The sequence below is a fragment of the Varroa destructor genome, unplaced genomic scaffold (assembly GCF_002443255.2).
Source record: "Varroa destructor unplaced genomic scaffold, Vdes_3.0 BEIS01000002.1, whole genome shotgun sequence".
Classification (NCBI taxonomy): Eukaryota; Metazoa; Arthropoda; class Arachnida; order Mesostigmata; family Varroidae; genus Varroa; species Varroa destructor.
In genome coordinates, this window is record NW_019211455.1 from 34,319,834 (window position 1) to 34,339,460 (window position 19,627).

The 19,627-nt window shown below is 38.8% G+C and overlaps 2 protein-coding genes across 3 annotated transcripts in view; one reads left to right on the forward strand and one right to left on the reverse strand.

Annotated features, from left to right (window-relative positions):
* The window catches only part of l(3)80Fj (lethal (3) 80Fj), a 74,429-nt gene extending 59,568 nt beyond the window's left edge, over window positions 1-14,861 (reverse strand). Inside the window, exon 1 of the mRNA XM_086979857.1 lies at window positions 14,658-14,861. The gene's annotated coding sequence lies outside the window, so the exon portion shown is untranslated. The remainder of the gene's footprint in view (window positions 1-14,657) is intronic.
* A 154-nt stretch (window positions 14,862-15,015) lies between these two features.
* Window positions 15,016-19,627, forward strand: part of LOC111243817 (excitatory amino acid transporter 2-like) — a 125,510-nt gene continuing 120,898 nt past the window's right edge. For both annotated transcript variants that reach the window (XM_086979861.1, XM_086979862.1), the window contains exon 1: window positions 15,016-15,378. The gene's annotated coding sequence lies outside the window, so the exon portion shown is untranslated. The remainder of the gene's footprint in view (window positions 15,379-19,627) is intronic.

Consider the following 19,627-nt stretch of genomic DNA (forward strand, 5'->3'; position numbering starts at 1 on the left):
GTAGTAAACATTTTTTAAGTATTCATAAGTTTCATTATTGTATTTTTATTCTTGTTCCTTGGAATCTATCGATTGACGCCAAGAAAATTAAAAAAAACGCGAAAAAAACGCCAAGCAAACACATAATATCGAGTTTTCAGTGTCCAAACAGTTTTATGGACTGAAAAATTGAGCACCCAATATACGAATGTATACTGCACATTGATTCGCCTCATCTAGAGCCCTCCATTGTTACCAAATTATATTTTCCTTACATTAATTTCCATGTAAATATGTCCATCTTAGCATCACATAAAGGAAAAGCATATTTAATTGTTGGCCTTCGTTGCGCAAGAATGTTCATTTTAGCAATAGATAGATGTCTTGCATTTTACTCCGCTCGTGGAGATCGGCAGATTAATATAAAGTATTGGTGTCAAGTAAAATCGAAGAATTTTTTCGAAAAAAACTTATCATTTTAACTACTACAGAAAATTAAAAATTTCTCAGAGAAGTTGCCAAAAGTAGCTCGAAACACATTTTTGCATAATCTACTTATTGATATTTTCACCCTCACCAAAGCTTTAGAATTTTTTGAAATGTATTTTTTTTTCATAAGAAATATTTATGCATACTATTTATATCAAGTGAAGATTAATGCCGCTGCCATGACGTCGTCATCAAGGCTTAAAGATCTTTGATTTTTTTTATTTATTGAAAAATAGTTGCTCATATTCAATTAAATGGAAATATAATGCGCGTTGATAATTTTATGTTTTGGTTGAAGCATTGACCCTGTCCCTTAAACGCCATCAAGTATTTTTGATAATTAATAGCTACATATATTAAATGCAACTATTCGGTATGTACCGTTTGGCACACTGATTCTGTTTCTGAAACGTCACTAGTTTCGACGATTTTTCGTATTTTTAATACATTTTTCTATAAAAGTGAATTAAAAGTCAACTTTATTTGCTGTTTCAAGTCTTAAATTGACATTAGAAATTCGCTTAAATAACCATTCAAAACGCATTCTAACTTTGTTACATAGGGAAATAATTAAGAAAGGAAAATGTGTTTAAACCTACGTATATGTATTGCATTTTGATTAAGCTGATGGGGAGATTTCGGTTAGTACCAATAAATGTCTCCTCTGCAATTTTCGTGCAAAAAATGTTTGTCCCACTGTCATATTTATGAGAAAGCATATTAAATTTTTGGCTTTTTTCACGCCGAACTGTCCATTTGAGTTACAAGAAGCTGTATTTCATTTTTACTTAGACTTAAAAATTTATTCAAAAAGCCCATGAAAATAGCTCGAGATGCATTTTCAGCTTGTTGATACACAGGCTACGCAAACCTCGTAATGAGTTTTTGACTATTTTTACTTTTTTTTTTTTGATTATTTTGTATAAAGATACGCATAGTATTTTAATTTACCCCAGCGAAATCTATCAATTGGTGTCATTAAAAAGTCCACTCATATAGAACATCTCTTTTACCCCAGTTTTCATTTCTTAGGCGAATATTTTCAAGTTAAAGGTGAGGTTTAGGTATAATGCCATATATAATATATTGATCCAGTTCGCTGAGATCTTTCAGTTAGTATCAAGAACAACTTCTACATAAACTTCCATATAAAGGTCCGACTTTTTGCTAGTAGAAACAATTTTTTATAAAAACCCCATCAAAACCTTAGCTACTACGACATTTTCCAAAAACGCCCAAAACGGGCACATATTGCAAACACGAACAATTTTCGTAAATTACCGTTACGCTTTATGGAATGAAAAAAAAGAATTCCTTCTAGGTTCTACTTTATGCGTAGTTCCCTACAATATAAAGCCAGTTGCAAAATAACTCTGACCGCGTTTGATTTGACCAAGCAGATAGTCTTAGTAGTAGTAGTAGTAGTAGTAGCAGAACTTTGGTAGTAGTATAGCAGTGGACTAGAGAGACCGCTGGCTTTGCCTTGGGCCTGTTTTATGTGTATTGTGTTAATACGGTTCGTTTATCTAGGCTAACGAAAAGGTTGAACACAGAATTAGAATTAAAGTTACAACAAAAGGAACGATTCGAACCACCTTGTTCCGTCTCATCGGTTATCCCTCTGTAGATATTTCTACAACCCGTCCTAAAATGTTCCTCAGGAGGCTCAGGCAACCCCAGCTAACTTCCTCGCTCATGGTAAGTTGGCTTCTACAATAGTTCTACAATCAAATTATAAAGCTTTTTTAGCGTTGGCTGATTGACGATTTCCGGAAGGCACGAAAATAAGGTCGTCCATTAGCGGACTTCTAGAGGAGGTTGCTATTGATGAAGTCGGTTATCCTATTGGCTCTGCTTCTGTGACGTCACCGCATTTCACGATTTTTTTTATAATGAACAATTACACATTATTCTAAATATATATATATTTCATTCAATTAATGTTTTGTTCGTATTCGGATTTCCAGGACGTCACCAAGGCTGAATGATTTTTATCTTGACAAATAGCTGCGTATTTGACATTTGATATGTTTGTCTGAAAATTAATCAGTAAAAAATTTTCACGACAATCGACCTTACACTTGCCACGAAGACTTTTCAATTGATAATTGATCTCAATAATAGAAATTCACTCAAAAGCCATTGAAAACGCATTGTCACTTCATTGATACATAGACAAACCAGTACAATCAATAAGGTTGAGAAATCAATTTTAGGTGTATGTAGATGTCTTACATTTTACTAATCTTGTCCAGATTTATAACTGGTGTAAAGAATTAGAGTCTATAAATTGGTACTTTGTTAAAAAAAAAATGAGTTTGATATTTTAGTATTCCCGTCAAAAATAAAATAAAAATTTTAACTACATATATGTTTTCTATTTTTTGAAAAAGTTGTTAATATATTTGCCATACCAGGCGCTGAAACCTATTAATTGATATGTCTTAGATATACATTTGAAAAAGAAGATACTTTTAGGTGCATTTTGCAGCTACTATCTCGTGGGCTCAGTGAGCCTTTCGATAAGCTTTCGATTATTTTTAATTTTAGGTATACAAACATGTATTGCATTGTTATTCAGCTTGTCAAGATTTATCGGGTGCTTTCAAGAACTGCTTCCTTTACATAGAACGCCATGTCAAGTTGCTGCCCTTTAGGGGTACTCTCAGTCTCAAAACAAATTTGGGTGTAAAAGAATGCGTTGCATTTTCAGGTACGCAACAACTTTCGATTGGTATCAAAAGCATCCCTACATAGACGTCCATCTTTCGCAACCATATTGAAACCATATTGCAAATCTTTGGCGAAAGTTACGCTAATATTAGATCATTTTTTTACTGCCTATAAACATACTTTGCGAAAAACTTACTAAATTAGCACTTTGGTCTATGGGATGAAAAATGCAACTTGAACACCCAAATTAGCATAGACTAAAACATGTACATCAAAAATTATCCCACTACAAGCTCCAACTAACCCGCTACCTTTACATAATTATGCTATAATCCTTGCATGATATGTGCCAGGAAGCTCAATGAACTCTTTTTGTTTCTCTCAATGTCCCTGTGTGCTTTTCGTGGAAAGTAGTTAAAGTCTTAGCTGAATGACACTTTTCCTTTAACTCAACGCAGCATATCGTTGATATTAAATACGGTTTTTAAAAGGTGAGAACGTCTTATGGTTTCTACTTCTATTCTGTAACTCAGCAAAGCTTGACGCTGCCAAAATAGAAATTTCAGGCCTTTTGAATGATTGTAAGATTGTAGTTATCAGAATCACAACAAGGTGGCCTTTAAGTTTATCAGTTGTCACCATTGCTACAATAGGACAGTTGAATAAATTATGAACAAGTTGGTTTATATCATCATCCTCGTGCCTTTGAAGTTCGAGAAAATTCGCGAGGATGATTAACAAACCTCTTTCCTTTTTTAATTGTAAATTATGAAGCAGTGGCAGTCCAGGAATCGCTAGGTTGTTGAAGACATCTGTAAGGAAATGCGTAACATGGTATCCTTCAATACTTGGTTGAACGAATGATATTTTTCCGGATCTTTAGAGGACCGTTCAATTTAAATATTGTTGATACTCCGAATCATTCTATTCACAGGGGCTAATACGAATGTTGGTATATATGTAAAAATATGAAGTGTCCAAAAGAAGTGTTCGAAGAGCTTCATTATATTGTGCAACAAAATTTCGTTAATTCAATTATGTTATGTTTAGCATCCTTTGGAAATTTATCTTTACCGATGTTTAACAAACACCGCGAATACCCTGCGCCAGTTCTATTCAATCGCATGTTAACGGTCAAGCTGTACATTTTCCAGGCGTTTCGATAGGTACGATTTTTTGACCCAAGCGCTTCCGGTATCGGTATTGCTACCTTTTAATTACTGGTAACAGGAGAACACTGACAGAAATTATTGAACATATTTTTTTCGAATAATTCTTTACTGCATATATCGCGTAGTGTTCAATCAACGACTTCGAAGCGTCTCGTCTAATAATGAGGCATTCGTTTCACTGACGTCGTGCTGAGGGGTGCAGATTGACCACTTCTAACTCAGCATTTCTTGATTAACACTCCAATCAGTTTCTTACATGATGGGCGTAAGCGATAGGAAGAGCGTCAGTCGTCTTCATAGTGGTACATTTAGTTATCGTATACATAGGCTTGAAGTAGCCTGAGGCATTTTGGTTTATTCGGAGTTCACCATGATCTTCTGTCAATGATCTTTAAGAACTAGTGAATAAGCAAGATTTTTTGAAGTTGCAAAAAGGACGCCTTACGCATTTTAGTGAATCGAACGATGAGTCCACGAATAAAACGAACGACTTGAAGTACTTCCTTCAGCATGCATTCATCGAGAGCATATTTTTAATTTAAGTAAGAAATTTACAATTTTTTCTCTTACCTTTGATTCCATTTATTATTGGTCCAGGTATGTACATCAACGTAAATGGACGAATCAACGTAAATGGGGCAACCGAATTAGGTCCACCTCGTTGCGTGTGAAAGATAGTCTGCACAATATCACCGCAATTCAGAAGCATTCTAAGTACCAGGGTAGACACTCTGAGGCCAGCCGCAAACTCCACACAAATTTTTACATGTTTAATTGTCTGCCAACTACGTACAGTGTCCGATTATGACGACCAGTATGGAGATCCTGCAGGCGGCTAAAATCTAAATGAAGGAGCTTTAAAGTAACTGCCAGTCCAAGGGAGATTATTCTCAGAAGGTTAGACGTGCTAACTTGAGCACAAGAAATCAAGGTACTCGGGGTGGCATGGAATTCGGTGTCGTTTTCGTCTGCACAGTATGCAATCGTTCACTGCTAGCGTATTTCCAACGATGCCGGCGTTCATGGGAAAAGGCGCAAGGCTGTATGCTTTACAGGGATTACTAGCTCCGTTTCCGATAAAGTTCACACGACACTACCATCTGAACCGCTTAACATTAGCCAGGCTGCTGTCGTGAGATAAAAGAGTTCCCAGGGTTCGAAGCACCGAAATAACTAAACCTCAGGTTGGAAGCTGGACGTGGTGAATGGTGAAATCTACACTGCCGCTAGGTATCGCTAATCAAGTAAGAGTCGCTGGTAACGGTTAAGGCTATGCTGGTGCCACTAAATGAAATCAAAGCTTCCATGATTTCCAATAAGAAGGATGGTGGCTACGCTTGCGGTACAGTTATTGCGAAAGGTAAGAAGTATTTAGAACTTTAAGAGTACACGGTACTTCTCGTCGGATGCAGAAATAGTGTTGTACTGGATCTGCTCGATTTAATCTGAGAGGTGGAGTGTGTTCGTACAAAACTGGTGCTAGTCTCACTGCACGGGTAAAATGAATCCAGCTGACCGACCACCTTAAGGTTATGATGAACAAGCTTAAAGATACGCACTTATGGCTGAAGGGCGCTGAATTTTTATCAGAATCGTGTGGCACTTATCCCACGTGTGGTCTCACACCGTTCGAGTCATTACTTGAAGCGAGAGTTCTAATTACATTTGTAGCAGGCCCAGTTATCGATATAGCTGGTTTCTGTTTGCTGCAGCGTTTCTGCTACTTGGGTCCAGCGGGTCGTAGTAGTAACAGAGCCCGCTAATAACTGCGGACAATAGCAGCATCAGCAGCACGTAAGATAACAGCAATGAAGCAGCGAGTATCAATTAGAAGTGCAGCACGTTTTTAAAGAGTGTGGCGGGAAGTCTGAAACGTGGTGATAGGCCGAATGCAGTGTTATTACTCGTTCTTCAACTATTGTCTAGGTGACATTGAACTCGTTGACCAACAGCACCAGACAGTTAACGAAGCATCAGGAAGACCTGGATTCAGTAGTAGCGTGTCGTTGTGTGAGTTAAATTGTTAAAGAATAAAATTTTAATCATTCGTTAGTTCAGCGTTAATAAAACTGCCAGAAATTTTCGCATTTTTGACTCGCATCTGATAACACTGGTATCTTCAATACCAGCATCTGTACCTTATAGAACAACGGGCAGTAGTTCGCGAAAACTATTTGAGCACGGAGTTAAGATTCTGTTGAAAACGGTCATCAGCGCATATCATCGAACGATCAATCAACGGCCTTAGAGGCCTCGGCTTATCATGGATCACTCATCCCAAACAATGATCGTCCTTGAGCAAACCAGGTCAGCAGTTTTTCATTTTTTTTTGTCGCGCATAAATTATTACTGAACCTTAATCGAGATTTTAAAGTGGAAGTGGACAGTGCGACCGCCAAACATTAATACTGTTGCGACGCCGGATGGTGCAACGGCACAGGCCATTTTTGCGTCTGCACGTACTCGTGCCCGGATTAATCTAGTTAGGTCTTCCCTGTACCACCAGGTGCACTGATGAAAATTTTCCTGTGCGTTAAGCACTCGCAGACACAAATGAATCTCTGCTATTTATTTATGAAACGTCCGCAACTCACACTTTCGGATTGTTCGAATCATATTAAAGTTCGTAGGATCATTTTGTTGTCTATATACTCCTCGGCTCTACGTGCTCTATTTAGTCACGGCTAGGCAGACTAAAATAGGTCAACTTAGTCTGCAAGTGCTTAGAATCTATCTTCAGGGGAAGGATCGTGGCTAAGTGGGTTTATAGAAAAAATCACGCCGCGGTACGTCCGGGGAGCTGCTTAGTGGCACTCTTCAACCACAACATAGGTGTGCAGATTTTACAAGTCTAATGGGTTCGTAACTATTCCGTCCATTAGAAAGATGATAAAGAGGCTTCGAATAGCTTTCGGCATCTGGCCCTGCAGCCGATGTTCATCGTTTACAAGTAAATCTTTTTCATGCACTATTCTTTGAAATTAACAAGAAGGATGCCGTCGTATCTTTAGTGCGTCAAAGCATGCACGACGGTGTCACTGTGTGGAATAGTCCGTAACTCAAGGTTTATGAATTAACCTTATGAGGTATTTCAGCTTGAGCGAATTTGCACGTATGCATGCGGGACTTTGTATTCTCGTCAACCCAAGGATGTGCATATGCGGAAGCCCTTGCTTTTGGTACTTCTTGATTACCTAGTATGCAATGAAGAACCCCAATGCATGTCATATGAATAGTTGCAATCAGTTCGAGAACGCAATCGAGAGTTTTTAATTGGAAGTATTTCAAAGTTAAGGAGACTCCCCAGCGACCCAGCTGGCTTTTAGTAATTTCGGTTACTACGGCTTGTAAGTTATAGTAAAAAAAAGAGGCGTATTGTAGATGTAAATGTACACTATAGGATCGTGGAGTAACTCCCCATGTATTGGAGGGACTCTTTAAAAAAGATGAGTTACCCGAAATTAGATCTTAAAAGTGTACGGTAGTCGTGGTTGTTCCTTCGAAACACCCTAGGTGCAAGTACGTTGCTTGCCCATTAATGGTTAAATTTTCGGCATGCAGCAGGAATTGGTTATTTTGCCATTAAAGAGAAAGGCGTTTCAACGACGACAAAGTCTGCACATGGTGCTGACATTGGCGGGTGCGCTAACCCATTTTGCTTACGCCGAGCCATTGGCCGCAGCAGGCCTCTTCCCAGGTTAATAATTCACAGCATAGATCGGTTAGTCCTTGTCGCCATCTGTCTCACTGTCTGATGGGTGCGCATCATTACGATCCATGTGCCCCAATCCCGAAGTGCAACTAGGCTCCTGGTCAAGTAGCAGTCGCCCTTGACCAAAGGGTATACTTACTAAGGGTGCCTGTTCGACGTACTGAAGGATCCCTCTAGTCTCTCGTCCGCGGTACTAAAGAGTAAGTTTACGTCTTATGATTGCTGTGAGGGAAATGGGTTGTTACCAACAAGTTAAGCAAAAATGCAAGTTCGCAAAGTTGACGCATGGCTGGGTTCTCGTGGCGGAGGCAACGACGAACTCAGCCATGTTAAATTGGGACAGAACGACGGACGTCTCGAGGCCGTTTTAGTATTATCGTCAGTGTTAGGGGAATAATCCTCTAGTAGTTCAGTGGCACAATTAAAGGCTCCAGAGAATCGCGCTCGGCTGAAGTGTGTGACCTGTCGCTGTTCTTCAGGCAACGGGGTTCAGGTTTGTTGGCGGTCATGGTTTGTCATGTTTCTTAAAAGAGGTAATTTCTGACCAGCCTCATCCGAATATAATTAAGCAGGCTTAATAGGGCGATTTATTTAAGTTGACTTAAATGAAACAGGTATTAGAGTGTTACAGACGCAGTGTTGACATATCAAGTCGGCTTGATACATGCAGCGGAATACCAACCTAGCTAGCCCAACCTCGGGCTTCGCCCCGCAGTTGTTTTGCTATTTCACACATTCTATTTATTCTACGTAAAAGTAGTAGGCGAGTTATATAATAGGTTTGACTAGACTGCGAAACCCCAGGTGGAGCATTTTTGAGCTCCTACGTACGCTTACATAAGACTCTGTCCGAGTTCCACAATGTGATGACACGATCCTTGCGATCATACTGCCAGTTGTCGTAATCATGTAATTCAGTTGCTTTCTTTTGGTGGTATAAGTAATCCACCTGCACGTAGACTTCAATGGCAAAAATGTCATTTAGTCAGAAGAACTGGTTCGAAAGAATTGTCAAAAAATTAGCTTTTTTCGTCCCCTACAACTTGGAGTTTGTTAACCGTTTGTATAGCATTTTTGCAAATAATGAAGGATACCATATTACGGGCAAACATGAAATATGTTAATAATATGTTACCTGGAACACTGCTCAAATACGGTTTTTTCATACTATACACGTTGAGTACTTGTTAACGTAGCAAAATTTTCATACTAGTGGTATTAGCGCAGACGATGCTGGTAATCGCTTTTGTGCTTGTAATACTGGTGCAGCGCTGTTTTCAACTAAAAAAAAAGAATGGCCTTCGTGGACTCATGACAAACCAAATTCACATTACGTTTTATGGGGAAAAAATGTTCTAGGGGAAAAATATTTACTTAATCGGCTCTATCTTCAGCACTGCTTTTTAGCATTGCACGGCGGAAGAATATGGGGTCCGTTTACACTAGGAAGACCAGCTACACAAGACCATAGTTAGACGAGTAAACTGGAATGACCTGACGTACTTCGGCGCGGCCCGTCAAGTACATCTACAGAAAGATAGAGGAATCACTGGTGCAGTTGTTGTAATGCGCTTGGAAGTGCTTACTCGCCAGAATTACGACTTTGTAACCCTGGTGCCTATGAACAAGTAGTTCGCAATTTGCCAATAATATTACGAATTCTCATTCGCACCACTTAAGACGCCCAGACAGGGTTAGGTTATCCAAATTAGTATTACGCACAACAGGAGAAAGGAGATCTCCTTGCAAAAGAATACGCATCCAAGTGGGTCCACGTTACGCGCAGATTACTCTAGGATGATACTTTTGCGAGCCACAGATTAGAGCGAGCACTATGTAGACTATTGAGGTGCAACATTCAAATAGTGCTTATTAATTTTATATAATTCCCGTTGGCTACGTTCCGCACCTCAGTTGTCGTTACTAATGCGATCCTTAAATAGTACTCTGACAGGAACTTCAACTCTAGCTCGAGTACGCGTCAACAGTTGTCTCGCCCTGCTCCCCGCCATAATCTACAGAAGTTGTTTTTCTTCTGTAGTTATTCCATGAGCCTGTATTAATATAAACGATTGTGAGGCTAGTTAGACAGAGCTGAGTGTAAACAACACTCCGTTGTCATTTTGAGGTATTACAACTGTAACTGCGCTATCACAATGCTACCATCCGTTGCAGTATTTGTACCCTCCTGGTATAGCCGTTCGCAAAACGTACCGCGCTGTGGTTACCATGCTCCACGTGTTCCATTTTCCCGTTGTAACTACTCCATACTCTTCTAATATTTGTATCAAATAGATCAGCACGATAGAGTAATTATGCCTAACCGAACATATTAATTGCAAAGAGACATATTGGCTGGCGTCCGGTTCCACCCTTATTAAGACGACCTTGCATTAATTATGTTATCCTGTGGCAATTAGCTTCAGTAACCATATATTATATCTCGTCTGTTCGAGCACTAAATGGCTATCCTAATGGAATAATATCGTTTTCCTATAGAAACGTCTTATAAACATCGTGACGGTAGTATAAATGCGGGAACACTCTCAGCATGTATCGTGCTGTAGCTCGACCTCGAAATTATCAACGTAAGATCATACAAATTTTTCTCTGCTAGTACGCCAGTTATTCCTAACTATCTCCCAGTAACCTTAATGGGCGTAAAACCTAGTGGTCCCTTTCATAATATAGCTTTAGAGATTAATTACGTAACACGTTGGGCACACAAAGTTCACAGAAATTTGTCCGAAACTAAACTTTCGGCCCTGTGCGTGGCACCCATCAGATTTCACCGAGAACTCGTGTTCGTCTAAGATCATTCCAGACGCCTACGATTTCAATTCGGCTATAATTTTGATACCTCGTTATATATACTCTGCTCCTCCATTCCAATTAATCCTATTCACGTTTTTTCGTTTTCTCCTTCTACTGGAATTCTTAACGTTTATTATAATGTCTGATTCGAATTGCACATTACCACCACAGATTTAATGTTGCAGTCTCAGGAAGTTTCACAAACACCAATTGGGTAAATCTACCTATGCCACATAATTTGCATGTGCTACAATTTGTACTCACGGACGCCTCGGTCGATTTTATGTACGATTTGACACAGTACAGGTCGTTCTGAGAGACAAAGCGCATTGACGACGTACTTTGGTCGGCCTCATTATCCTTGGCAAGCTGTGGTCATGTGCAGTGAGTAAAATACATTAACATTACAGACTTTGAGCCGGCCAGAGAACCCGGCCAATCGGTACCCTCTAAAGGGGCATTTTGTGTCCGAAGAGCACGAACGTGCTCTTTAGGATTTTTACTGGTATAGATAGGTTAAAATGGCTCGTGGATTTTGCCCTTACTTTGCTATTAAACACATTTTACCGGTATAGAAAGCTAGAAATAGCTAAAAAGTTAACTGTATTGATAACGTAGATATTACTACTATTATATGAGGAAGCATTTGGAATAAGTTGCTTTAATATAGCATCAGGGATTTGCCTTCACTAGAAGACTTAGCCGGGGTGAATCTTGCTACACTTACTTAAAATTTCTCGAAAGGGTATTATGTTTATATTTTATGACAACAATTTGCCAAAGCTGAAATTTAAACCAGCGTTGGTCGCACGTTCATTGTGACCATAACAAACTGACAACTTAGACGCTATATAAGCAAGATCCAGCTAAAATCATACCAACCTGTCATTAATTATATTCACATATACATATTGCCAAAAAAATCGAATCCCTTGTTTCGAATTCCATACCGTATTGTAATCTCTGACAAACTTACACGATGTTTTTGTGTAACTGTTTTCAGTTGCCCAATAAGTGTAATTAGTACTGAAAACTGTACACGTTACTCACATTTTGCAAGTACCATTCGCAAAATTGATTCTTTCGGTCCGAACCATCTTTGTTGATAGCATGTACCATTGTTGGAGGGTAGCTTTTTCATTTATAACATCTTAAAATAAGATGAACATTTGATTTGCTGATATAAAGCTTACAATCGAGCTGCCTTCCAAGTTCTTAGGAGGTTCATTAAGGTTGTTGTTCTTCCGAAACGCTATGTTTGAACATCTTAAATTGTTCCATCCATTTCCATCCGAAGAAAACTGATCCCTTACCAGATTAATTGTAAATCACATGGGTGGATCTGTCTAAAGCTCCCTGTGCTATTGTCTTCGTGCTTCTACTGTATTTTCATATTTCAGTTACATTTTAAAATTAATCCCTGTTCACTCATTATTTGTAATGAAATACACCGTAAAAAGAAAGAACAATCAAAAAGCTGTGACTCCCAAAGGATGTATGGATTTTTTGTAAGCAACCCACAGGTGCTAGTTTCTACGCGATTAGGATATAAAAGCCCGAACCGCTAGCCAATATATTGTCAGTTTTCGACTAACCAAATTACTACAAGAGAGAGGTGGGTTAGGGACTGAGTTGACACAGCAGTCAAGCTGGTTAAAGAAAGTATTTCCGCAATAGACAAGTCGGCTAACGCAATTGTTACTATTGGTAGCGCACAAGGTCACATCAACTCGAATTTATAGAAGAAGATTCCTAGAAGGTAGAAGTAGGAAAATTTTTGTACTTAGACCTGAGTCGGCCAGGGGATTGAAGAGATTCCTGGGCCTAGCCCACTATCAACAGGAAATTTTGTGCGAATTGCGAGGTCGCTCTATGCCTTGGTCAATGCGTACGGCTTGTTTGGGTGCGAACTATGATGAAGGCTATAGGCTGTTGCGAGTCACAGAAGGGGAAATCGGTTGATTTCCCCAAGTAGAACTAGGAGGAGTTCTAATCCAAAGACGAAAATGGCTCGTCGCGCACGCTTGCCGCCATTGACCAACGCCAAAGCCAGATATTTTCCAAGATCGAGTTTTTGTCCATAATGCGTGCTGCATGGACACAGTATTCGCCTGTCCCCCGTGTTGCTGCGCTTTTCGCAGTGTACCATGTTATCGCGTCCTTGCTCACCGTCACTACAGTTTTCCAATAGTCCTGGCACTGTTGCCTTCGTGAGTCTTTAAGGTCCCAATCTGGCGACTTTGTGCAGTACGACAAGTGCGTCATTTGATGTCGGACAACCTTTGGCAATCTATTTATTGTAGCGGGAATGGCTTCTTTCGTTATTTCTTTTAAAAACTCAGTATTTTCCGGAAAAAAAAGCAAGAACGCATCATCGCGAAAAACAACGCATTGTAAGCTACTACCTAATGTCTTTATTGGAAAAACCATGACAAAAAAGAAACAGTGCGGACTTGATTAGTTATTATTAATCATCGATGCTGTGCAAAAGTGCATGTTCAATGATTCTTCTGTTTCTATCAGGGTGCTAGTAAAAAAAATTAGACGCTAGTAAGCGTACCATACAAGATGATCAACACAATTTTTTACTGAAAAAAAATCGTCATCTCACCTATGGTGAGATTTTTTTCACCTATGTGAAATCATCGGAAAATCAAATCCCGTGGAATACCTGCATTTGGTAATAAGACGATAGAGATAAGTTAACAAAGTCACTGAAAAACGATATTATGTTTATCAAAAAAAAAAATGCTTGTAACGCAATTCAACAATAGGCCTAGTCCAATAATGGTTTTAAAAGAGTTACGAGATAACTAAGCCTAAGTAAAAAAATAAGTGGATCACGTAAGAATTTCAGTTAAACGGCTAGAGCTTTTGAAGATAGCTCAGCGGCAAGGTGGATGCTTAGCACTCTTACGAACCTTGTTTAATACCACGTATTGTCAAAAATAAAATATTCAAGAATGAGCTGTTTACGCTATGACACTTAAAGTACTTGAAATGAGTGGAACAACTCTAAAATAAGAACTGGGTTACTTGCAAAAATTATGGTGATACAAGGAGGCTACTTTATCAGAGTAAAAGAAGAAATTCTAGGCATGTGTAGATAACTAGAGACTGGGATAATTAACTATAATAATTGTACGTCTGCAGCTGAGCTACAGGTTAAGTTCGCTGCAACATCAGTCAATGGTATCTCGGTAAACCAACTGCAAAATAGGCGCCGATAATATACTTAAAGCTGAGCTCTTTTTCATTTTCTATCAGAAACGTTAAGGTTGATGGCATTAATTATAGCGAGAAAACCAATTCAGTTTTATTGAAAAACTAGAAACCTAAAACTAGAAATGATACAACTGCAACTGAGCAACAAAAAAGCTTAATGAGATGACCGCTTAAAGCGAATATAGTGGTAAGTAATCGTCGAGCTCAATATCATCATCCGAAATGCCGACCTGTGGTGGTCGTGAAGTTGAAAGGAAAACATGTGTGCCTGATCTGCTTAATGCAAATTCACCCGTAAGCATTCGCGTAGTACAAAAAGCAGTAGAGGAATAACGTTGGCAGGTAAGTTGTAGCTAGTGTGTTTGTTTTTTCTCACAAGCTTTCGAGGAATGCAGACACGTAGTGCCTAAAACGGCGCTATTTTCTTAACAATATCATGATCCACAACACATATAACCTATACGGGGTGAGCTCAACTGTTCAGAAGTATTCATCTGTATACGCTTACCAGTTCTTCGCAATCTGAAAATGACTTTATTGAAGCTTGCTAAAAGAGTGCGGATGGTTGGTCCTTACTTATAGTTCTTACTTACCTGCTTCACAATCCCGGCTACCTACCGCACTGTTGAGGGAAAGAGTTTATTATCTTATCCCCTACCTCTCGCTCCTTCGTCGATTTAGAAAAAAACAAAAGTAGACAAACGTGGCAATGATGCCACGCATTTAGAACATAGCTCAAAACATTATGATTCATTCTTATACACAAATTTGAGGCAGAGCGTTTCTCACACGTGCGTAGCTAATGATTGGGTACTGCTGTTCAAATCATTTGAGTTGGTCAAGTTCGGCACCACCAGGTGACGCTATACATGATGAGAATGTAAGTCGTCTGCTTTTAATGTTTACCGGTCCTTCAATGAGTCCCTTTCCTCCGTGAGACCCCTTATCCCCTTCCCCGTCGCCTCCCCAAGTCAGCTGTCGAGCTACCCTGGATGTGCGGGTCTCGCTAGTCCCTGTCAGGAACATTGGTGATGATCGCGCTGTTTGCCATTAACGCCCATTCACGAAAAAAAAAACAGATGTGCGCATCAGGTGAAGTGGCCTGTTTATTATGCTTTGAGGCAATAGAGGTGCAGGAAATATAATAGTACATTACGGAAAGTTAGTGTGAGCTTCGATTTTCCAAACGTAGCCAGGTAGCCGGGAAATGTAAAAGGCTACGCTGCCACCTGCTTGCTAGGAGGTTTGCTAAGTGCTTCGAGCTAGACGAAATTGCCACCTCAAAAGAATCCTCAAGTGCTACGCATCATCAAGGTACGTTTAATTTAGAAATGCGGAACAGATTCCCTTTGTCAGATGTGCTTTTATCTTCCGACATTAACATAGGGGCCATGGCAGCATTTGTAAGCAGTGCGGTCAAATCATGCGTGCACGGACGCGAGAAAGGGGACATGGGTTGGAAGCCAAGCTTGGAGTGCAAGTATAATCGTGGTCAAGCGTGCCTTTCCCCCGCCGTGTCCTCTCCCCTCTCCCTCATAAATAATAACTCACGTGCGCTGCGAACACGGTCGCGCTAGTTAAACAGCTATCGTTAAGTGACTGTACAGGTACCCAAGAACTGCGGTTTTTTTCAAATTTTCCTTATACAAAGATAATATCTGAGCGGATTGCTGCAGAGGATTTGAGTTACTCTCTATCAGTAACCGTTCAACAGGAATTAGCCACTATTGAGGGACCAATATACAGAACTGTTTCGTGCCTTATCTTGCAAGTACTTGTGGTTGTAGATTGAGAAGAATAACTGACAAATGATGTGGTGGCAGTGCAAGAGACCTAATTGTAAACCATATATTGGGTTATCTCCTTCGAAGCTGCGTGCCTCTAAACTAATACATCTAGTTCTCGCATTGCAGTTATTTTTTGTGCGATTTAGAAGTAGTCTTAGCCATTATCTGTACCTTATCAGTAATCTTTCATAGCATAAGTTTATAATTTTGCTTAATTCTTGGTAACATTTGTTGTATAATAATTATAACAATTACGACATTTTATGCGTAGGGTAGCTATCGTCGTCCTATAGGCTCAAGCAACTATATCAGGCGCTAGCACTGAAATGCTTGTTTTGCCTTGTCTATGCCAATATTTGCGAAGATCCCTCTCATGACGTCTACACGGATTGACACACGCCTTTTCCAGTGATATTTTTTTATTGTTCTCATAATTTCCTCCCTCAAGCTTATTTCAGGATTGACTAAGCCCTTCATATAATAAATACTTTGTTCTAGATCTTCTATCTAGTTTTCGATTTAACTATATTGATTTTTTTAGAGGACCTAATTTTCCTGTAATAGCTTCAGCTCGCTGTCTTGGCATGATCTTTATATATCATTTGCCCGTTAGTAAATTGCCGACGTTCTCTAGTTCAACCACGTACTCTCGCCTTGTGTAAGATAATTTGGTAAAAAGCGGTCCATTACTAATTTTATTTCTCCTACAGTGCACTGGCTTCAGTGCGCACAATGAATGAAACAACGCAGAATTAGTTCTGTTTAGATTATTAGTTTGTCTGGAAGCCATCCACAGCTCCGATGTCCAATTATGGTACTTTATGTGCTACGACATTAATATTTTTCCCAAAGACTTCCTTGTGGGTGTTCTATGTAATGCTTGTGCCGTCATGCATAATTTATTTTATCTCTGAAGTTAGGTTAATTTTTGCCCGTTTCTGCTAACGCTGATCTCAGAGATCACAACCACTACTATCACACAGAATTTTGATATAAAAATGAAGATCAGGCAAAAACGAGTAATTAAAAGTCTTATATGATTTGATGCAATTAATCATCGTTTTTGAACGAAAGTCAACTTCAAATGCTCTAGCCGTTGTTGCCCAGTCTTCATTGACATAATTAATCTTAACTGATATAACATACGGTATCTCACAAAAAATAACATTTTTATCTTTTAGCGTAATTTTTGTAATCGCCGTTTTTGAATAGCTTAGAGTATTTTTTTTCATGGAATAGATCTACTGTAATAATTTGAAAAGTCTCGATTAGCTTCAGGCGTAATATATGTGGTCACAAGCATCATGAGCTTTTGCGCTTTAAAACAACATGCTGATCCCCTTGATATGCATATAGAACAACTTAATTAACTAAATTCTCCAAAACAACATCGATACCTTATTGATAACTTCAACCTCATGGCTTCTTTGAGCTTCTTGCCATTCATATTTAATCTAGGTCACCTTCTCCTCGTCGAGTTTCATTTCGGAGAGCGTCACTCCTTATGCTCTATCGGTTAACTAACTCACAACAAATTTACAACAATTTTGATAATTGCGAGAAAATGCAAAATTGGCTTTTTTAGCCTACTTGTAAACAGAGGTGTGGAAACTAATAGTTTTTTGGACTTAGCATAGCAGTCGTTTATAACAAACAAAATGTTGGTGAAGAATAAAATGTGTACATTATACATCTATACAATTACACGACACAACAGAAAAGTGAGTACAGCGGTGAAATATCGCTTAGGCGTTAGGTTGATACACATCGTGCGGCTCTCGTTGACCTCTTTAATTATACGTCAAGCGAAAATATTGTTGAAATATTTTATATGTGCAATGATTTGGATCTAATGGGCTGTTGATTTGTGAGTTACTCAACCTAAGACTTGAGAAAAGCGTCCTAGCATGTTGGCTCGTTGCAGTAAGGCTAGTACACAAAGAAAATGTTTCTCAAAAGGCAAAACAAAAAGTAAGGTAAAAAAACGTCAGGATATTTGTACCACGCTTTTGGAGTTTGGGGATTCTGACACCACACCCAGACAGGCTTTTATGGTTTTTGATGTGCGGCTCCTATACCGGAATGCAATGTATGACGTTGGATTAAATTAACCATCTGTATGGCTTTAGATAAACGTTATTCTTATTCATTTCAAAACAACAATTGAAATACAGTATTTATTAAGAATGGAAGTACATGCCCGAAGTATTTCATTTTCAGTGGTTTCTGTTTGTTTATGTCCAAAAAAATTGCATATAACACTAGTGAGATGTAGTCTACCCGAATAGCGCCAAAGGAAACTGGCAACAGCGGGCGAACTTCGCCTTGACACGGGACGATCCATGGTTTCGAAAGGACCTAAACTAGTCCAGTGTCAATGTATAGATATTCAAGTGGCTCTTTCTCAAGTAATAAACCTAATTCGAAAGCACATTTTAATCTATATACATAAATCAACTCTGGGTCATCTCCAGCAGCTAAGTACAGCTAGATTGCGACGCAAAAAATCATAGTTGTGCTGGGATAAGAAGATTGTTTTTTGAGAGATAACTGGTTATCTGCGATGCGATCGTTAGTTCGAAGATGTTACGAAAATTAAGCTTTGCAGGATATGTTGAAGGTCTTAACGTGGAAACTGTTGTGTTTTATATGAACAAGTCAGGTATGCTTTCCTTATTGTACTGTATTGTATTGTATAAAGAATCGGTTTAAGAATTTTAGCGAGTAAAACGATTAAACATTTAAAAGGTAAGAGTTTTATATTGTCTGCAATTCGATTATGTTTAGGTTTCAAATTCTACAAAATTTGTAGAAAACTTGCTTTTTGAACTACATTGACTGTTCAAGACGAATAAAGAGTAGACAACCTAAAGAAGATTCGAGCAAAAAAAAAGAAGAGGGTCTTCGATAGAGGGCCGAGTAGGTCAGCTTTTTGAGGACTGATAAGTGTTGTTCATAGACCAACCGTTGAAACGGAAACCTTTTCTTTCTAGCTGACTGTGCGTACAGTGAAAAACGCTGGAGTATTCTTGATCGAGTTCAGCTTCAGAAAAAATCCTTAGTGAAGCCTCGTTCGATTTGCAACTAACTCTTATGTTTTACGTAAGCGGACTGAAACACTAAGTGAATATAATGAATTGATATTCCTCATAATATGGGCTTGTTATAAGGTTTATTTATTAGTGGACGTAACATCATAATCAATTTTATAGTGGAAATGCGGGCGGTAGATCCTCCGGAAAATTCAGTTTGGTGCCCATCGCGTAGAACTCGGAAAACTAAACGAATTTACACCTTTCAAGAACTTTCGACAGTTGCTTGATTACTAAAATTTGTCTGTTTCTTTCTCTCAGTTTACACAGGAGAAAAACTATGGGCCTTTCTCGAAAGAAGAATGCCTTTCTCGAGAAAGACTCGCTATTGTTTTAAAAACAGTGCTTTGAAAAATATTGCCGAGTTTACCTGCCAACAAACGATAATATTATTTGAGCAGCTGTTGGGGTGTTATGTATGCAAGTCAAATATCTATTATGCTTCTATGTTATTTTCGTTTACACCGTAGCTTAACGCCAAGACCCCAATTGAAAAAGACTAGATGACACTGCTGCAGGTCCCGCCGACGACGTACCATTTGTTAAAAAAAAAGAAAATTATTAATTAAAGGCACGTATTTCATTCCAAAAATTAATTTTTTTATATTTTAGATTTTTCAGTTTGATGAAAAATGCTTTTTAAGACTGTAGGACAAAAAAAAAACATTTAAATTAGCTTTTTTA